At 35.7% G+C, this 22,167-nt stretch overlaps 1 pseudogene; it reads left to right on the plus strand.

Moving 5' to 3' along the window:
- Window positions 1-320: 320 nt before the first annotated feature.
- On the plus strand, window positions 321-2,300 carry LOC118008423 (annotated as a pseudogene).
- The last annotated feature ends 19,867 nt before the right edge of the window (window positions 2,301-22,167 follow it).

Genomic DNA, 22,167 nt, shown 5'->3' on the forward strand with positions numbered 1-22,167 from the left:
ATGAACCATGGGAGACTATGGACTCTGAGAAACAAACTGAGGGTTCTAGAGGGGAAGGGGGTGGGGGGATGGGTTAGCCTGGTGATGGGTATTAAAGAGGGCACGTATTGAATGGAGCACTGGGTGTTATACGCAAACAATGAATCATGGAACACTACAGCAAAAACTAATGATGTATGGTAATTAACATAACATAATAAAATAAAAAAAATATTAAGAAAAAAAAGTTCAGGCTCATCCTATGACACGGAAACCAGGACTATAAGGATCTGGAGACAAAAAGGTTGAAGGACGCCATCACCGGTCCAGTATTTTGGGAATTGAATGGAGAATGGAAACAAAGTGGAAATCAAGAAAAGACAATGGAAGAAGAAAGCAGTGAAAAGAAAAAAGAAGTAGAAAAAAAGAAATGGTCACGAGTTAAACAAGTGCTTGCAGATATTGCTAAGCAAGTGGACTTCTGGTTTGGAGATGCAAATCTTCACAAGGGTAGATTTCTTCCAGAGCAAATAGAAAAGTCCAGAGATGGATATGTTGATATATCACTCCTCGTGTCTTTCAACAAAATGAAAAAATTGACCACGGGATGGAAAGGTAATAGCCAGGGCACTGAAAAGTTCATCTGTTGTGGAGCTGGACTTAGAAGGCACCAGAATCAGGAGAAAAAAGCCACTGGGTGAATGACCAAAGGATGAGGATGAAAGGACAGTGTATGTGGAATTACTTCCCAAAAATGTTAATCACAGCTGGATTGAAAGAGTATTTGGGAAATGTGGCAACACTGATTATATAAGCATACCACAAGCATAAATCTACTGGAGATCCAAAGGGATTTGCCTTTGTGGAATCTGAAACAAAAGAACAAGCAGCAAAAGCTATTGAGTTTCTTAACCCACCAGAAGAAGCACTAAGAAAACCTGGTATATTTCCTAAGACAGTAAAAAATAAGCCCATTCGGGGCACCTGGGTGGCTCAGTCGGTTGAGCGGCTGCCTTCAGCTCAGGTCATGATCCCAGGGTCCCGGGATCGAGCCCCGCATCGGGCTCCCTGCCCAGCAGAGAGCCTGCTTCTCCCTCTTCCTCTGCTGCTCCCTCTGCTTGTGCTCTCTCTCTCTCTCTCTGTCAAATAAATAAATAAAATCTTTAAAAAAAAAAAAAAAAAAGCCCATTCCTGGGCTTTGAGTATCAGAAGAAAAGAAAAAGAAGAAGAAAAAAGGCCAAACGAAGAAGGAAGACATTATCCAGACCAAAGAGTCAAATATGGACACAAGTAAGGAGAGTGTTGGTAAAATGAAAAGATCCGGGACCATGTCTGAGGGATCAGAAGTAGAAACAACTGAACCCCAAAAGCCGTCCTCAAAAAAAAAAGAAAAAAATGGGGAAGACAGGAGGTATCCAGCTTACCTGTACTCAGAACAGGGAAGAGGAAGAGAAGTATATTTGAAGAAGCAGAATACCCAACTCCCAGGTCAAAAGTAAAGAAAATTACTTAGAAAGACAACATTAAAAAAGAAGTTTCCAAAGAGAACAAAGATTTGGAAGTCTCTACTGAAGAGGAAAAGGATGCTGGAGATGTAAAAGATGGATCCCTTTTAAAAGCAAAAAGAAGCATAAGAAAAAAACACAAAAAGAGGCACAAAATGGGAGAAGAGGTTATACCATTAAGAGTCCTTTCAAAGAGCGAATGGATGGATTTGAAAAAAGAGTATTTAGCACTGCAAAAGACCAGCATGGCTTCTTTAAAAAAAACAATATCCCAAATAAAATTGGAGTCAAAAATGGAAACAAATGGAGAACCGACTACGTCTGAGATAAAAAATGAAAAAACAAACAGTGAAGAGGGTTGTCCCCAGGAAAATGTTAATGCAGCAGGACCACGGTTTGTGAGTGGCGTGATTGTGAAGATCATTAGCACTGAGCCTCTACCTGGCAGGAAACAAGTCAGGGATACTTTGGCAGCAATCTCAGTTGTTTATGTTGATTTGCTAGAAGGAGATGCAGAGTGCCATGCTAGATTTAAAACTCCTGAGGATGCTCAAGCTGTAATAAATGCATATACAGAAATTAAAAAGAAACACTGCTGGAACCTCGAGATCCTTTCTAGTGACCATGAGCAGAGGTATTGGTAGAAGATTTTGGTAGAGAGGCAGGCCAAACTTAATCAGCCTTGTGAAAAGAAAAGAGGTGATTAACTTCTCAATGCTAGAGAAGTTAATCACCAAAGCTGAAAAGACTAGACTTGCAAAGACTCAACAAGCAAGTAAACATATTAGATTTTCTGAATATGATTGAGAAACGGTTTTGGGTCACCTCTTAAGATTTCATTGGACACTTGAACTTTTCTTAGGAAAACCATTTTATTTTGGTAGTAATAGTTTTTCTGAAACCTATGTTAATTAGAAGAAATACCTTCGTTCTTTAATTTGTAAGTAAGACTTTTTCTTCAGACAAGTACATTGTATACCACAGTTTTTCATTAAAAACATTTTATTTGTTGACATTATCTTATACAAATCAACCTCAAAGTGATTTAGTAAATGTTTTGAACATTATCACTAATTTTGTTGTTTTTATATTACAAAAACAATAATATTTGCAAAAATACTACTACATAGTTTAGAAAAAAATGTTTGACAATGGACTCACTCTATTTCTTATTTTGTAATTTGTTTTTTCCTTTTCAAATATCTTTTCATGTTGATTTATACAGAGACTTATGTGTGATATTTCATTCTGTTTATTGCACTTTGCTTATCTGAGCTTCCACTGAACGGGTCATATGACTGTTTCCAGTTAAAATGTTAAACTTAAAAAAAAAAAAAAAAGTTCAAATTGTTGGGACACCTGTGTGGCTCAGTCGGTTAAGCATCTGCCTTCAGCTCAGGTCATGATCCCAGGGTCCTGGGATCGAGTCCCACATCGGGCTCCTTGCTCAGTAGGGAACCTGCTTCTCCCTCTGCCTGCCGCTCCCCCCTGCTTGTGCTTAGTCTCTCTCTCTCTGACAAATAAATAAATAAAATCTTTAAAAAAAAAAAAAGTTCAAATTATTTCCTAAGACTCAAAGATAGGATCAGTTTAGAAGGTAGGTACCCAAGGCCTTACTCTTTATGTCCAGAAACAAAGATAAGGAGAAAAGTCAGAGGATTAGGCATGTCCAACAGGGGCTCCATAGGGGACATGAAGACTGATTCATAGATTTTAAGCTGGTGGGGAATATCCCTTTTACAGACCAGTGTTCCATACAATACATCCCATCAGAATTGTTTCCTTGAGATACCTACCAAATAATACATATGTATGTAAGTGTGTAAATGCATATGCACATAAATAGATACTTCATAAACCCCTACTCATATACATTTAAGAAATGCTACAAATCATAACCCTCCTAGGAGATGTCCGTGGAAATATTAATTAAAACTTGATTGTCCCTGCAGTTATTAAAGACCTTGTGAATTCTTCCCCTCCCCTTCTCCAGACCTGCACACACAGATTTTAACTTTTGTTATGCTCACTGTTTCCTTAGCTTATGCTGACTAGGAAACATTTCTTGTTATGACTATTAACATTCAGTAGAAAAAGTGTCCCAAAGAGCACATTGGATGAAATCATGTCTTAAACATTCATTTCTATGCATAGAACAATTTGGTCTAAATATGAAGAGATAAAATATGAACTAATGCAATGAACATCGTGCATTCTGCGTCTTTCTTCTCTACTAGCCTTTCTCAGTAAGCATCTCCTCCCTGAAAACCTCATGGACTTGGTATGCTTCTTTTCTTGTTCAGAAAGAAACCTTTCCTTTTTTGCTCATTTTTACACAGGCTAAGAGGCAGTATAGCACAGTATTTAGTGTGGACACAGAAAGAAACCAACTTGGCTGACTGATCGAACCATGTTTCCAAACCCTGAGTTTCTCATGAAGGTTAAAAAGTCTGGGTACAATTTTGAGAGATCGCCTTGTGCACTATGCAATTTAAAATAATGCCCTATAACTCTTAGAAAAGATTGATGTGGATGTTAAATGAGATACTACATACAAAATTCTTAGCATAATGCCTTACACACAGCACTCATTAAATATTAAATATTAGTCCATTCACAAGCTAAAATGTAAAACAGTGCATCCATTTTCATTAAAACAATTTCGTTTCTTTTTTGGCACTCCCACCCTACCCCAATACCAACCTACTAGGATGACAGGACATTTACTTCATTTGATATCCATGATTTAGTTTTCCTAGCATTACCACAGTCCCAGAGTTTAACCCAATTCAAATGCTTGGGAGGGAGTTCAGTAGCTGGGGTCATCTGCTGCTTGGTTTGCCTTTCATACTGCTGCTATTAAAATGTCCATCAATTGTCCATCAACAGATGAAGGGATAAAGAAGATGTGATATATATAAAATGGAATATTATGCAGCCATCAAAAAACTGAAATCTTGCCATTTGCAATGACATGGATGGAACTAAAGGGTATTATTCTAAGCGAAATAAGTAATCAGAGAAAGACATGTATCATATGATCTCACTGACATGAGGAATTCCTAATCTCAGGAAACAAACTGAGGTTTGCTGGAATGGTGGGGGGTAGGAGGGTTGGGGTGGCTGGGTGATAGACATGGGGGAGGGTATGTGCTATGGTGAGCACTGTGAATTGTGTAAGACTGTTGAATCACAGACCTGTACCTCTGAAACAAATAATACATTATATTAAAAAAAAAAAACAGATAGTAGGAAGGGAAAAATAAAGGGGGGGATTCAGAGGGGGAGACGAACCATGGGAGACTATGGACTCTGAGAAACAAACTGAGGGTTCTAGAGGGGAGGGGGGTGGGGGGATGGGTTAGCCTGGTGATGGGTATTAAAGAGGGCACATATTGAATGGAGCACTGGGTGTTATACGCAAACAATGAATCATGGAACACTACATCAAAAACTAATGATGTAATATATGGTAATTAACATAACATAATAAAATTAAATTAAAAAAAAGTGTCCATCATTGTATTCTTCCATGTTCCTTCAGTTTCAATAATTCTGTTGCTGCTTCTATGTAGTACATGGGTCTTGGAAATGACTATAATCTTACTTAATACCAAATATGGAACTTGGAAAACCCACATGGCCTGACAGATCAGTCAACTCTTAGGTCTTGCCACTTCATGGCACCGTGAATACAAGGACCAATAACTGTCAGGATTCTCAGACGTCTCAACCTTTTTGTGCTCTTTCTTCTCTTCTCTTCCTCCTCCTTCTCCCCCTTCTTTCTTCTTCTTTCTCTTTCTTTACAGCCTCCTCCCTCCCAAATTTCCTGCTGATTAACCTGCTGGAGACTGATTTTTATCCTCTCAGTTTCCTGCCAAGATAGTTAGTTTATATCTAAAAATTCCCTTTGGCTTTTAAAACCAAAACAACAAAACAGGGGAACTTAAAGGTAAATTTTAATTTCCACCTGCCTCCTCCCCAGCTATTATCTTACCCAAATTATTTATAATAATTGTTCCAGGAAGGTGCTGATGTAACATCAGAAACTCTTTGGAGTTTTGAATAGTTTTAACCACAACCTACCTTTTCAACTCTGTTGTCAGCTCTGTGGAGGTCAGTCCTGTCCAGTCCTCCAGCCCTGTCAGAGTGCCTACTCAACTCTGTTTGCCATTTTATTGAATAGCTTCATCCCTACTGCCTGTGGTGTTTTTTTGTTTTCCCCAATCCTGGAATTATTTTCCCATTCTATCCTTACGTTTCTACTCCGCTGTCATTATTTTTCTCTTGTTGGGGAATACTGATCAGCCCTGGCAGAAGAGATCCAGTGGGTAAAAAATGACTGAAGGTGTCTCACAAATAGAGCCCCAGAGAAAATGAAAATAAAGTATCATGAAGAGATACAGACCTAGAGGAAAGCCAGGAAATGTAATCCAAGGAGCCTTCGAAAATGAATAAGGCTAAAAGGGCATATGGTAAGCTAGGAAGGGCAGGGGCCCAGATCTGAGAAAAGGTACAGGCCTGGTCAAAAACTAGCAGGTCATAACTTGGGCCAACTTTCTCAGACAAAGGTGGGATGTACAACATTATTTTTTATGTTCCAGTCATTGTATGTTACACAGATGGGGGTTCCTTAAGTTTAAAAATAGTGATTAGACCGGGAGCCTGGGTGGCTCAGTTGGTTAAGCGACTGCCTTCGGCTCAGGTCATGATCCTGGAGTCCCGGGATCGAGTCCCGCATCGGGCTCCCTGCTCGGCAGGGAGTCTGCTTCTCCCTCTGACCCTCCTCCCTCTCATGCTCTCTGTCTCTCATTCTCTCTGTCTCAAATAAATGAATAAAATCTAAAAAAAAAAATAGTGATTAGGCCTTAAATCTATGCCAAAGTTCATATCAGTGCAGTAAGAAATATCACTTACTGAAGGAAAAATAATAAAAGGTGATCCCAGAGCTTATAGGCAGGTAAGTAGGCAGCTTTTTCCCTTGTACAATGCCCCGTGTTTTGTTTGTTCACTTTAACTACCGCCAGTATGTCCACTGTGAGCAGCTTATGTGAGGTGGGACTTAGAGTCTGAAAACTCATCATGGTGGTGGCCTTTAACTTATTTACATATTATAACCCAAGCAGTTACTCTGATACCCCAATATTTATAACTCTTGCTATTAATAAATTTTACAAGCTGCAGAAGAACAGGAAGTTGCTGAAAGCATAGTTCCTCAGAATCCCTCTTGTTTATTTATTTAGTGCTCTGGACTGGTGCCTAGAAGTTAATCTTCAGGAATCCACCTTATAGGAAGGCACATTTGCCTTTGCAGAGACCAAACCTCAGGGGATGAAGTATGGCATTTTGATGAAAGTGGCAGCAATTCTTCGGGCTGATGTGAAAGATATGATGAACAAATTTTACTGTCATTGTGCTCCAGAGGTTTTGTTTTGACTGTTACAAGATTAGAAAAAAATATTATTTATGTCTGAGGGCTAGTTCTCTTCACAAATACCACTAGTCCTTGTCACAGAGTTGTTCCTTATTGATATGATTAGGTTTAAGTATAACAAATTGCTATTTGTCCTCCATTTAGCCCATCTGGGATTTTTTTTTTTTTTTTATTGTTTGGTTGGTTGATCTGATTTGTTTTTTCCCTTCTTTCTTCTTTGCATTTACTGAGTATTTAAAAATATATATATTCTATTTTATTTCCTCTATTGACATTTAGTTATACATGTTATATTTTTTAGCTGTTAATCTAGGAATTATAATATGCATCTTTAATTTACAACAGTGTACTAGGGATTATTACACATTCCTGTATAATGGAAGAACTAACAATAGTATTCTTTCATTGACCCTGGTCCTATAATTTGAGCTAACTTTGTCACACATTTTACTTCAACATATTTTATAAAAGCCATAATTCATGGTTATTTTTGATTTAAGCAATTTATTAAGTTTAAAGAAACTAAGAAGAAAAATTGGTTTTATATTTATTGCTATATTTTCCATTTGTGATATATTTCATTGTTTTGTGTAGATAAATTTCTATCTAGTATCATTTTCCTTTGATTTAAATTTCTTTAATATTTCTTGCAGAGTCCTATTGGTGAAAAGTTCTCTCAGCTTTTGTTTTCATCTGAAAATATCTCTATTTCCCTTCATTTATTAAATATGCTTATGCTGTATAGATAATTCTAGGTTGACATTTTTTTCTTTCAGTGCTTTAAAGATGGGATTTGTTTTGTTCTAGTTTGCACTATTTCTGATGAGAAGTCCACGATCACACTTACCGTTGATCCTCTGAATAGTATCTGTTTATTTTCACCCTCTGACTATGTTTCAGCTTTTATCTTTACTTTTATTTTCAAGGAATGTAACTGCAATATCCCATGTTACTACAAAATCCCAAACTAAAATATTTTGTATTAATACGGGCTTTTTGGATCTTTGGATTGAAAGTCTTCTACAAAATTGAAACTTTTTCAGCCATCAATTCTTTAAATATTATTCCTTCCCAAGTTCTCTTCTCCTTCTGAGACTTCAATTAATTATGTTAAAACAATATTCAGCTAAATATTGTCCATGGTTCACTGAAGCTTTTTTCATTTGTTTTAGCCTTTTTGTTCTCTGTGCGTTAGTGTGGATGCCTGCTGTTGCCCTATCTCAGATTCACTGATCTTTCTGCTATAGTGTCAAACTTACTGTTAAGCCCAGCAGGTGAATTTTTTATTTCATAGTTGGAATTTCTCAATTCTGGAATTTCCATTTATTTGTTTAATAGTATGCATTTTTCAATTGGTATTTCTAATTCACTCACTCATTGTGCCCATTCTTAAATTCTCAAACACTTTTAGAACAGTTGTTTTAAAGTTCTCGTCTGCTAATTCCAACATGTTCTCCATATCTAAGCCTATTTCCATTGATATTTTTCCCAGTATGAGCAGTATGAGTAACATACTTCTGCTCTCTATGTTAAATAAGTTTTTATTTTATGCTGATTATTATAGATACTAGCTTGATATTTTCAAGTCTTGTTTTTAAGGTTTTTTTTAGGTCACATATAATAACATTAACCCTAATGCTAGAGTAGTCCTACTCCTAAGATATAGCCTTTCCAAAATTTCAACTGAATCTCAAGTATTTATCAATGTCTGTTTACTCTGGGTGATCAAAATCCAATGTCTCCCAGAAACTTGTGACCCCGTAAACATCTATTCAGAGCACAGCATCCTGGTAGCTGTTCTGTTAGGTCTCATGGAATTTTAGCCCACATAGGCTCAGTTTAGTAATTCACCAAAGACTTAAGGGACCTATTTAGATTTCTGCAGCAGGTTTCTCTAAATATTTTGCTTCCCTGAAGTACCCTGCCCTGGCTATCTGAGTAGCCCCAACCTATGAACATAGCTTCCTCAGTTCAGCAAGACCATTCTGTTCTGTTTGAATTCTATTTCCATTGACTGCAGTTCATAAACTGCCTTCAAACAGAAACCCTGGGATGTTATGGGCTCATTTTGTGTGTTTCCCTTCTTTAAAGGATCATAGTCATGAGCTGCCTATTATCTGAAGGCTAAAAACAATTGAGTAGTAGTGAATCAAATTGCAAATTTATCATCTTACAATTCTGTAGGTGAGAAGTCCAACACAGGCATCACCAGGCTAAAATCAAGATGGTGACATTGCTGTATTCCTTTTTGAAACTCTAGTATCTGTTTTCTGATCTCTTCCAGCTTGTAGAGGCTGTTTATAATCCTTGGCTTACAGCTTCCTTCCTTCATCTTCAAATCAAGCAAGTGTAGGTTGGCCCCTTCTCACCTCATGTCTCTCTTCTTTCTTCTTCTATCTCATCACTTTGGCCCATCAGGTCAAGGTTTTCCACATTTATGGACTCATGTAATCAGATTGGGCTCACTCTGATAATTGGGATAATCTCCCTTTTCAAGCTACCCTTAATCACCTGTACCCTTAATCACTACTGCAAGATCCATTTTACAATGTGCAATAACATTCACTGGACCTGGCAATTAGAGCATGGGCATCTTTGGGCCACAATTCTGATTACCACTTATCCCCCAAATATATGTCCATCTACATATAAAATACATTCACCCCATTCCAAGGTCCCTGAAAGTCTCACCCACTACAATTGAGCATCAATTCAAATTCCCAAATCACATCTAAATCTAATGAACTCAGAAGTCCCTATTCTCATTATCTATAATATCCAAATTAGGTATGGGTGAGAGTCTGGGTATGACTTATTCTGGAGTGCAATTCCTCTCCCTGTGAAACTAGAAAAATAAGTTATCTGTCCCCAAAAAAATGATAGGACAGGACCAAGATAACAGTTACAGGCATTCTTGGTCAAAAAGGGAGAAAATAGAAGAAAAAAGGCGTCAGTAGTCACAAATAATTTAAAAATCCACCAGGCAGTTTCCATTAGTCTTCAAAGTTTGGAAATAATCCTCTGTGGTTTGTGATTCTGTCCTCTGAGCTTGAAATTCTGCTCCTGGTTTCATGTCTCTGCCCTCTGAGATATCCTTCTTTTTCCATGAAAGATAACTTGGGTTTGCACCTGAAGTTTTATCAGCTTGTTTACTGTCTGTAGAATTTTAGAGGATCTGGCAACTTTCTCTTACTTGATATTGTTTCTTTCCATTTGGTCCAACCTGATGGTATTTCTGATGATATAAAATTCTCAAGAACTTTCTGGGTTGCCCATGTACTTCATGGGGATTCACTCCATTAGGTAAGACACTCATCTGCAGATCTTTCCTAGATAATTCTCTATTTTGGGTTTCTTCTGAGATGGCTGAGAGGATCTATGAGTCACACAATTAATCTTTTCAAAGAGCCATTTGTATGACTGAATACTCTGACCTTTTGATTTTTCAGAGTTATTAGCAAAAAGTTGAGCAAAGCTTTGGCTTTTTCTTGAAAGCATTCTTTTCTGATAGTGAATCTTTTAAGTTTGGCATCTTTTGCCATCTGGGTAGGCTTAGAAATTCCCAAATCATCAAGTCTTTTTTTTCACTTTAATAGTTCTACCCTCAATTTCTCTCTCTCACCTTGCATTTTAATTATAAGCAGAAGGGAAAAAAAAGGACTCATCTTCAACATTTTGCTTATAAATCTTAGCTAAATATCCTAATTTATTGCTTAAAAATTCTGGTTTCTACCCACATGCATGATACAATTCCACTAAGTATTCTGCCACTATGTAAGAAGTACTCCCCTTTCTCCAGGTTCCAATAACATGTTCTTCACTTCTGGGATTGTTCCAGAAATGCATTTAGTGTCCACACAACTACTGGTGTCATTTCATGATTTAGGCTTTCTCTAGAATGATTTCAGTTTTCTTCATAATGCTCCCCACTTCCTTTCAAGTCCTCACTGGCAGTCATTAATGTCCATATTTCTACTAACTATCTGTTCAAGGCCATCTGTACTTTTCTATCATGTTCTTCAGTGCTTTTCTAGCCTCTGCCCACTGTTCAATTCCAAAGCCACTTCACATTTTCAGGTATTTGTTACATCAGCACCCTTCTTTCAGGTATCAAATTCTATATTAGCATTGTATTGCTGCTCTAACAAATTACCACCTACTTAGTGCCTTGAGCTATAGAAATTATCTTAAAGCTGTACAAGTCAGAAGTCTGACATAGATCTCACTGGATTAAATCAAGGTATCAGCAGACCAGCATTTCTTTCTAGATGTCTAGGGGTCAATCCATTACCTTGCCTTTTCCAGCATTTCTAGAGGTTGTCAGCATCCCTTGGTTCACAGCCCTTCTCCTCCACCTTCAAAGATAGCAACAATTGACAGAGTCCTTCTCACTTCACATTTCTCTCCCTTCTTTGTCTCATCTCTTTAACCCAGTCTACAAAGGTTTCCACATTTAAGGATTCATGGAATTAGATTGGACCCACCCACATAATCCAGAAGGATAATATCCTTTCTAATATATAGCCTTATTCACATCTGCAGATTCTCCTTTTGTCATGTAAAGTAACATATTCACAGATTCTGGGAATCAGGGTATGGTCATTTTTGCAGAGCAAATATTCTACCTATCACAGCTTGTTTCCTAATATTTGTGTGACTGTTATGGTTTGGATATTAAAGTTTGTGTTTGTAGCAGAAGAGCTAGTTTATTACTAGGTATTCCATCATGATGAGAAGTTTTAAATGAAAAGAAGTTTTGGGGATAGTTTTATGTGATGTAAATCTAAACCCGTGGCTTAAAAATTAAAAACATGCGGAGGCACCTGGCTGGCTCAGCTGTTAGAGCACATGACTTCTTGATCACAGGGTCATGAGTTCAAGCCCCACCTTGGGTGTGGAGCATACTTAAAAAAAATTGAAAGCATGCTTTTAGTTTTAAAAGGGATATTTTATTCTTATAGTCAAATATAATTTCATCTATTTATTTATCACATCATTTTACATATTTGAATATTTTGAATGTCATATTTTATAAATTTGAAAAAAAATATATGTTAATATATCTTACCTCATCAACAAAGATTAAAATATTGAGAACCCCAAAATGTAAATCTAAAATTAGTATAATTCCAAAACTGAGAAATAGGAATGATTGTAAACTATGCTTATGCTAATGCTGTGTGATATTATTCTGTATACTAGCAGAAAGAAATATTCACCATTTTTATTATAATATATCCTGAATTACATAAGTTTTGAATACTGGAAAGACTATGGCAAGGCAGACTTTGCATATAATGTAACTGCCTCATACTAGTAAAACACTGTTCTCATGATTACTGAAGATGTGACAGAAAACATCTGAAGCATAAAGATAAACATAAATAAAATGTACAGAATTATTTTATAAAATTTTAACTTTTTAAATTGAAACTATCCCTAGTGTTTGATTAGTGAATTGGAGTAAAGGGAAAGATGATTGCAAAACTCCTTAAGAAATGTATGGGAAAATGGAGAAGAGAAGCCAATATTATAAAAGTTTGCATTGGTTAAAAAGTTAAGAAATGTTAGAAAATTTGTATGGAACCACAAAAGACCCTGAATAGACAAAGAAATTTTGAAAAAGAAAAACAAAACTAGAGGTATCACAATTCCAGATTTCAAGTTATACTACAAAACTGTAGTAATCAAAACAGTATGGTACTGGCAAAAAAAACAGACACATACATTAATACAGCAGAATAGAGAACCCAGAAATAACCCCCCAATTATATGGTCAATTAATCTTTGACAAAGCAGGAAAGAATAGGCAATGGGAAAAAGACAGTTTCTTAAACAAATGGTATTGGGAAAACTAGACAGCTGTATGCAAAAGGATGAAACTGGTCCACTTTCTTACACCACACACAAAAATAAATTCAAAATGAATTAAAGACCTAAATGTGAGACCCGAAGCCATAAAAATCCTAGAACATAGGCAGTAATTTCTTTAGCAACAATTGTCTTTCACAACGGCTGTTAAATTTCTTTAACAACAACAAAACAACTTCTTTCTACATACGTCTCATGAGGCAAGGGAAATAAAATAAAAAATAAACTATTAAGACTACATCAAAATAAAAAAGATTCTGCATAGCAAAGGAAACAATCAACAAAACTAAAAGACAACCTATGGAATGGGAGAAGATATTTGCAAATGATATATCTGATAAGGGGTTAGTATCCAAAATATATAAAGAACTGTGTTCAAATCATATATCAGTTTTAAGTCTGTGGCTTTTCTGTTTAGAGACCTGAATCAATTCAGTAGTAAAATGAAACAGAATATATAAAGAACTGATACAACTCAACACCTAAAAAATAAATAATCCAATTAAAAAATGGGCAGAAGACATGAACAGACATTTCTCCAAAGAAGACATCCAGATGGCCAAGAGACACATGAAAAGATGATCAACATCACTCATCACCAGGGAAATGCAAATCAAAACTACAATGAGATATCACCTCACACCTGTCAGAATGGTTAAAATCAAACATATAAGAAACAATGAGTGTTGGCAAGGATGTGGAGAAAAAAGGAACATTTATGCACTGTTGGTGGGAATGCACACTGGTGCAGCCACTGTGGAAAACAGTATGGAGGTTTCTCAAAATGTTAAAAATAGAACTACCCTATGATCCAGTAATCACACTACTGGTATTACCCAAAAAATACAAAGACACTAATATGAAGGGATACCTGCACCCCTATGTTTATAGCAGCATTATTTACAATAGCCAAATTACGGAAGCAGTCCAAGTGTCCATCAATAGATGAATGGATAAAGAAGAAATGATTAATATTAATATTAAAATATATAATATATACAATATAATTAATATATAATTTAATATTAATATATTAAATATATATTATATAATATTATTCAGTCATAAAAAAGAATGAAATCTTGCCATTTGCAAAGACACAGATGGAGCTAGAGTGTTACGCTAAGCAAAATAAGTCAGAGAAAGACAAACCCCAAATTATTTCACTCATACGTGGAATTTAAGAAACAAAATAAATGAGCAAAGGAAAAAAAAGAGAGAGACAAACCAAGAAACAGACTCTTAACTATAGAGAACAAACTAATGGTTACCAGAGGGGAGGAGGGTGTAGGGATAGGTGAAATAGGTGATGGGGGTTAAGGAGTGCAATTGTCTTGAGCACTGGGTGTTGTATGGAAGTGTTGAATCACTATATTGTACACCCAAAACTAATATACCACTGTATGCTGACTATACTGGAATTAAAGTAAAAATGTAATGAAAAAGTAAAGAAATGTTTGCACATTAATACCTAGGTATGCCTGAAAGATATATATGATAGCAAAGAGCAGAAAAATAAAAGCATCAGGCCAATTAGTGGTAGAATTAAAACATACTTTCTTATATTAAATAAGCTAACTGAACTTGGAAAATCATGATGAATATAGACTTAGTTATCTTAAACACGTAGCATAATTTCTGTCCAAAAAAATTCTAGATTTATTTTCAGTGATATTTGCAAACGCAAAGGAGTTTTACGAAATTACAGCATAAATATCATACTCTGGATTTTTAGAAGTTATAAATGAAGTAGGAGAAGTGGCAAAAAGCAAGAGGATAAACTATTAATTGTTGCCCTTGACATGTAGTTAATAATGCCTTATTTAAGTATGTAGAGTTTTATGATTTACAAAATACATTCATAAATCCTCTTTTTTAACAACTCTGAGACAGCAAAGGAAAGAAAAGGCTTAGGAAATAAGGTAATAGGATTTCAAGTTTACAGGGGACTTTTTTCTTTAATTCTAGTTCCATTAAACTTTTAATTCTTTGCTTTCAAGTTCTGATAATATTTGACAGAATGAAAGCTGAAAGCATATAAGGAAATATTCTTTGCCTCACTTTCCACATTAATGCAAGGATAGCATCAGAAATACCCTTAACATACTAATCCAGTGAATACAAAAGCAACAAAGAACAGAACATGCCAATATTATTGAATAGCATATCCGTGGAATCAAGGTACAGCAGGTAAACTTGTTTATTCATGTCAAGGATATCTCTTACTTGAATTTTTCCAACATTATATTTGAAACCATCTAAACACTTAAGCTGTTATAAAATACAACTCCAGATTTTAATTAAGAAGCTCAATGTTTTCCTTCAAAGTCTCTGCCAGCAAACTGTAGCTCCTAAGAGACTGATTGGATTATGTATTTTTGGAGAACAGGAATAAAGGATATAAAGTGTAAAATAAGTTCACCCAATTACAATTACTTGGGTTAAATCTATGAAACCATGCTATATTTTAGCAGAGCCAATTTCCCAGGAAATCTTAGACTTGACAAAGTTCCTAAAAGGAATTTTCCTTCTTCTGCATTTGATGCAGATTTAGGACAAGAGATGTAATCTATCTTTCCTCTTTTTTCTCCCCAATTCTTGCTACAAATTTTCATGTAAGTAATGATCATGGCTGTACAATGAAGCTTTTGACATTGAAATAGTCACAGGGGCCATGATTGGGAATTTGGAAAGGAGGAGGTGATAACTTCGTGCAATGTCATAATACATTATAAATGCCATAATACGAAACTCTAAGAGGAAAGATATTGAAAGATTCCCCTTCCCTCAATACCTTTTCCTGACGCCTTTCTGAGAGGACTTGTCTTACTTAATACACTAGTATTTGATTTCAGACCAGTTTCTATTTTAATGGGAGGCAATAAGAGAATGAAAATCTTCCTAAAGGTAAAGAAAAAAAATCAAAGTGTATATTCCCATATTGGAAAAATAAACTTTGGTGTCACTGAGAATAAAATTATTCAGTTTGGGGAGTGTTCTATTATCCTGCTCAGATACCAAACCATCTAGGTATTTGTGTCCATTTTACCTAAAGATTTCACTACAGAATCAGAGTGTTTCTACTTAGTTTCCTAAACATGTACAATAAAAAAACAGACTAAAGCTTCCACTATAATGGATAATTTAATCCAAATTCAGTCTACATTATCAGTGTCTGTTTGTTTTGCCAACTAACATGCAACAAGTTGAATGTCCTGATTTTTGGAAATCATTCTGACATACATCAGTATATTTTAACTTGAACCCTTTGGGGAAAGAGGCAAAAAATTTTGTTCATTTTTTAAAATTATTTTTACTTATCTTTACATATATGAGATCTCTAAATGAGATGTTAATTTTCGTACAAGATTTTAAATCATTCTGTCTTTAACTTTGAGATCAGCTTCTTTATGATGACTTCGTGCAAATAGAGGTAATTTCATATCTTTTCTTGTGGTATCAATAATTTAAAATATTTATGAGCTTATTGGTACTATACTAAGATTTGAACACAATATGTACATGTCCTCATTTGTAAATTTATAAACATAGGATTTTTTAATGTAAAAAAAGAAAAATAAAAGAAATCTCACCAAATGAGGAGACTATAAAGAGCCATTCAGAACAACAGAATTCAACATACAGACCTCTGCTGATAACTGCACATAAGGCCTTATTTTAGATTTAGTATTTAATCTTCTTTGGCGGATGGCGCTGTAGCCAGATAGTTCAGAGAATCAAGAACCAAGAATAAGAACCAATTACACATTGGGTGCTCTAGTGGCAACACTGTTTTCATCTCTCAGCTGTGAGGATGGTCAGGTCATCAGGAAGGAGCTTCACTTCTACCACATCAAATCAACTAGGTGGTTCTTTGACAGTATTTGAAAGGAGAAATATTGCTACCCCCCCACACCAGAACCCAAATGAGACCACCTCACTTTGTTCAAGTCTGTATCCAAGTATCCTTTGAATTTACCTAACTAAGGATCCTACTGAGGTCCAGCTCCAGGCCAAAATTCTATGTGGGATTTTTCAGAACCAACCATAGCAATTACAAAGGCTTTACCCGGCCAGCCTCACAGGGGCAAGCTTGCCTTTCCTTACCAGACTTGGTGTACAAGCAGTGAACTGTAGTCATCGGAGGGAGTTATAGTCAAGGACTCAGGCTCCCCTGGCTGTCCATGCTTGCATGCAAATCTGCATTTCCAGCCCAGGCACCTTTATTCAGAGTCCAGTTTATCTGGGTACTTCACAGAGGCCTTCCTCAGGCACCTCTTCTGAAGCCTCCTTATTGGGAGGAGGATTGGAAGGGAAACTTAAAAACACTTCTTTCCTCTGAGTCAGTACTCAGCACCTTTTCATTCCTAGTTCTTCATCCTCATCCTTCCCTTTGTTCCCCTCGGTCCAGACATCTGCAGGGACCTTTTCTTCGGGGGTCTCTCAACAATGAGATATCCCCCATGTCTATACTGGCCATACTGACCATTGACCTTTGTGCCATTTCATGAAAGAAAATGGAAGAATGAGGTGGGGAAATACTTCCACTCCTAGCAGCTCAGCTCTCTGCAGCTCAGTTGAGCTCCTGATATTCAGGACATATGTTCATTATTAGATACAAGAGGGGTTAACAACGTAAATTTTCTGGCTTTTATCGTGGCAAAATGAATGGCTAATGTGGGAAATTACCAACATTTCGGAAGCATGTTTTAAGGTGCCGTGTACCTACTAATAAAAGTAATAAAGTAATAAAGTTTTAATTTATGAATTATTATGAATATACCAGTGTCACATATAAACAGCATTTCAAAGTGTCACTCTTCAATGTACTGCCTTGATGCTTGTCATATAGTATGACCATTTGTTAGTAAGTAAAATGGAATTCAGAGAGGCTACCAAAGTTACAAAGTAAGTTTCAGAATTAGAATTTGAATAAATTCTATCTTATTCAAACATTCTCCTCCTTTTTTGGTCTACTGAAATATAGTTACTTTTCTAAAAGACAGATGCTCAACTACATTTAATTAAATTGAAATGTTAATATTTCTTGATAATAGAATCTGAGCTTCAAAGCTAGTCTAAAATTAGCTCATCTGCTTTTCTTCTAAAATTAATTAGACTATCTTGCCCAAGCAACCTGTTTTTCATGACTTAATATTATTTAGTTTCTGATTTTGTTACAGAACCTTTTGTTGTGCAGGATCTGAAGCTAAGAAGTAAGATAGATAGGCTTTGGAGTGTCAGATATGTCTTAATTCTGAATCACTGAATCAGTCAGCCAGTCAATTTTAAGAAACAATAATAAAGTAGGAAGAAATAGAAGGGGAGAAAAGGTCAGGAACATTTTCTTCATCACAAGTGTACTTGTTTCTGCAAGTGGTTTTAATGAATCATTTCAAAATTGAACAAGAAACAGATGTCAGTTAATTAAAGATTTGAATTTAATGACATGGTTGCATAGGTACGGCACACAAAACATCTGCATTCTAGTACCTAACACTAATTTAATTTCTTTACAGGAATCATTTACATTTTTCTTCATTTTCAATAAATTGTTTTCCACTGCACAAAACAACACTGTAGTCATGAAGTCATTGCCATCTAAACAGACCACTGTGAGGCTGATTCTACTGCCATCACTGAATAATTCTGCCTCTCATAGGGAACCATATACAAGAATAAGAGGCAACAAAAATCAATTCTAAATTATGTAGACAGTACATTCTCTGTGCCTTGTGAGAAGATTTAAGGATTAGTAGGATTAATAGGTAAAACCATATGCAATTGTAAAATGTCAGTTTAGGATTTGAGCCTTTCAGATTTCACTTTACTTTTCCTTTGTGCCATGACACTTCTGAAACACAGGCTAAGAACCAGTTTAATGCTTGATGTCTTAACAAATCATTTGGACAAATAATGCAGGTTTTACTCTTATTTAAAAAACAAATTAAAAATATATACATATTTCTTGAATATTTACCATGTGTCAAACCCTGGGTAAAATACTTTTAATATATTCCACTTGGTCTTTTAACAGTCCCATGAGATGATTATGACTACTCATATTTACCAATGAGGTAGAATACTGTAAATCATATCAGCACTGGCTCTTTTCACCCAGTAAGATCAGCTGTAAATTACTCTATAAAAATGTAAGGATGGGGTGCCTGGGTGGCTAACTCAGTTGAGTGTCCTATTCTTGGTTTCGGCTCAGGGCATGATCTCAGGGTTGTGAGATCAAGCCCCATGTTGGGCTCTATGCTGGGCGTGGAGCCTTCTTAAGATTTTCTCTCTCCCTCTCCGTCCCTCCCTGCCTCTCTCTCTCTAAAAAAAAAAAAGAAAGAAAGAAAGAAAAGAAAATGTAAGGAAATGTTTCTTATCTTTCTTATCATATATGGTCCAAATAGATTAGCCTAAGACAGGGGGACTGGAAACAGTAATTGGCAAATAGAGTAAACTTGCTAATTGCTACATAGGTTTCAAATGAAAATAAAATTACATCTCTTTTAATTTGAAGATTGAGAGAATGAAGGGATAAGGAAGAAAGACATGCTAGCTTATTTTATTATTTTTCATATTAGGTGAACATATATACAATACAATGTATTGGTGTAAAGATAACAAGTGGAACACAACTACACATCTTTCTAAATACCAATATATAAAACATATATATTTATACTTTTTGTCCAGTAATCTGATGAGAAATGTATTCAAAATATACAATTGGTAAAAATACAAAATTACTTTTGTATTATGCTAATCTTTGTGCCATTAATTATGAAAGCAAAAAACCGAATGCAGTCTAAAAGTCCATCAATAGACGTGAATAAAAGATAGTACATTCAGAGAATGGAATGCCATATATGGTGAAAAGGGATAGAAAACATTTCCAAACACTTATATGAAGCAATCTACAACATATCTTTCTCTCACAGTCTAATCTCTTTTTTTCTTTTTTTAAAGATTTATTTATTTATTTTTAAAGGAAATAGATGGCATGTGGAGGGGGGAGGGGAGACGGAGAGGGAGGGAAAGAATCTCAAGCCGACCCTGAGATCATGACCTGAGCTGAAATCAAAAGTTGGACGCTTAACGGACTGAGACAGGCACCCCTGAATAATTTCTTTACTGAGCATTATAAAGTGGTCTTAATATACTTTATCCATCAATTAAGTAATTTATTTTCTTATTCACTTAATAATCACACTGTAATACTGAACAGAACTCGGGCTTTATCTAGCCCTATCTGTCCATTTTATTGCAGAAAAACCTGAGGCCTGAGGGTTGTATGACTCTTCTGTAACATTTTAATTAAGAATCATGTCTAGGGTATGCTGTACCCCTTTTTTACCTTATTTGAAGAATGCACATGAAGCACTAGATCCTTGAAAAGATAGAAAGTCAAGTTAAAAATTTACAACATACATAAGTGCCCTACAAATAATACATGTTTTATAAATAATATCTATTTCTCCATTTTTCTCCTTTAACTATCTCTTCCTTCTACTCATTTAAATTCTGGTGATGTCTTTGATTAGATGTGAGTTACTGCTTTAGGTTCTTCCATTTCTTAGCACAGCTGGTTTCCATAAACTTTTCTTGGGTGCTACAGTTTTTCTGCCTCATATGTTACCTTCACTAGATCAAGAATTCTGAGGTTGTCTCTTGATTCAACTCATCTGAGATTGAAAAGTTTTAGGACTTCCCACTCGCAAAAGGACAGAGCAGCCTGGCTGCACTTTCTCAGCAGAAGGTATATCTTATCAGTAATATGGCTTATTGCCCCTAGGCTGCCTACAGCTGAGCTGACTTGGCCTCCTCCTTTGGACTTATTACTTTTTCTCATCAAATATATATGCCTCCTAGAATGGTATTATAATATTTGTGAGTCTAAATCTGGCACATATTCACCATAAATTTGTATTTAACTCACGAATGTGAGTGGAAAAAAAATGTGAACACATGAGAAAATGGATAGCAATATAACATTTAGGCATAAACCACCATCCATTGACTGAAGGAGAATCTTGGCCTTCTAATTAATGTATTTTAAAAGTCTCGTGCAAACCTACAACAGGACAATATTGCATGGAATGAGACTGTAGACAACACATTGCATAGACTCAAAAAATAACTGGGATCAAAATGCATTACTCTACTTACTGCCTTTCTTTACAACTAATTTGAATTATCTACCTTCTCCCATCTCTGGGGGGGAGGATAGGTGATATAGTGGTAAACCTGCTAGCATTTTTGGCAACCCAGTGAGCACAGAATGACATTCTGCTATATTAAGTGTGAAGGCTTTGCAACTGGGAGTATGGTTTACTAAGGACATTTGTGACACTGCGGATTGTGTGTGGAGCATCAACTTGGTCCCCAAGATACTGTAAAATTGATACTTTTTTTCACAAAGACACCTGGACACCAAAGCCAATTTGTGTGAGCATGGCATTTCTTATTCTGCTATATGATTTTTGCCCTTGCTATAAATAGCATCACAAATGAATGTCAGTTTAATAGTCTAAAAAAATTGGGGGTGCATTTATCTAATGTGTTCTTACAAGTTTCAAAACATGAGAAAGTGACAACATAATTACATCTCGCTTTACCCATATTGTAAAGATAATTTCTTTAGTACCTCTACTTTATATATAAATCCCTTAGTAATCACTGATGGATCATCAAAAAACAGATATAAAATAATTTATAATTATTATAAAGAAGTTAAAAAAATTATTTTAGAAATGAAAAGGGTTACAGTAGAAAGAATTAAAGCATTTTATAAGGTAAATCATGGGATATTTTATCATGGCAAAGAATGCTTTGAAAGACAGTTTAATTGAGATTAAGTCATACTTTGCTTTCTATGATTTTTCTCTTTCAAAAATGTCTATGATTGTTTGTCCAACTCTCTTAACTTTCCTAATATATCATAAAGGGTTAGTGTAACTAATACATCATGAAAGATAATTTCAAGAATTTTTACCCATTTGGGGAGTCTGCTTCTCCCTCTGACCCTCCTCCCTCTCGTGCTCTCTGTCTCTCATTCTCTCTCTCGCAAATAAAAAAAAAAAAATTTACCCATTAACTCTGTCTTGACTCAGTTATTGCTCAAAGCGTATTATTTTTTATTGCTATTAATAATTTCTTTTTATTTATTTATTTTTATTTTTTTAAAGATTTTATTTATTTTTTAGAGAGCGAGCAAGCGAGAAACAGCATGAGAGGGGAGAGCGTCAGAGGGAGAAGCAGGCTCCCCACTGAGCCAGGAGCCCGATGTGGGACTCGATCCCAGGACCCTGGGATCATGACCTGAGCCGAAGGCAGATGCTTAACCATCTGAGCCATCCAGGGGCCCGCTATTAATAATTT

This window comes from Mirounga leonina, unplaced genomic scaffold, assembly GCF_011800145.1.
Source record: "Mirounga leonina isolate KUSES-001 unplaced genomic scaffold, KU_Mleo_1.0 Mir_126, whole genome shotgun sequence".
Taxonomy (NCBI): domain Eukaryota; kingdom Metazoa; phylum Chordata; class Mammalia; order Carnivora; family Phocidae; genus Mirounga; species Mirounga leonina.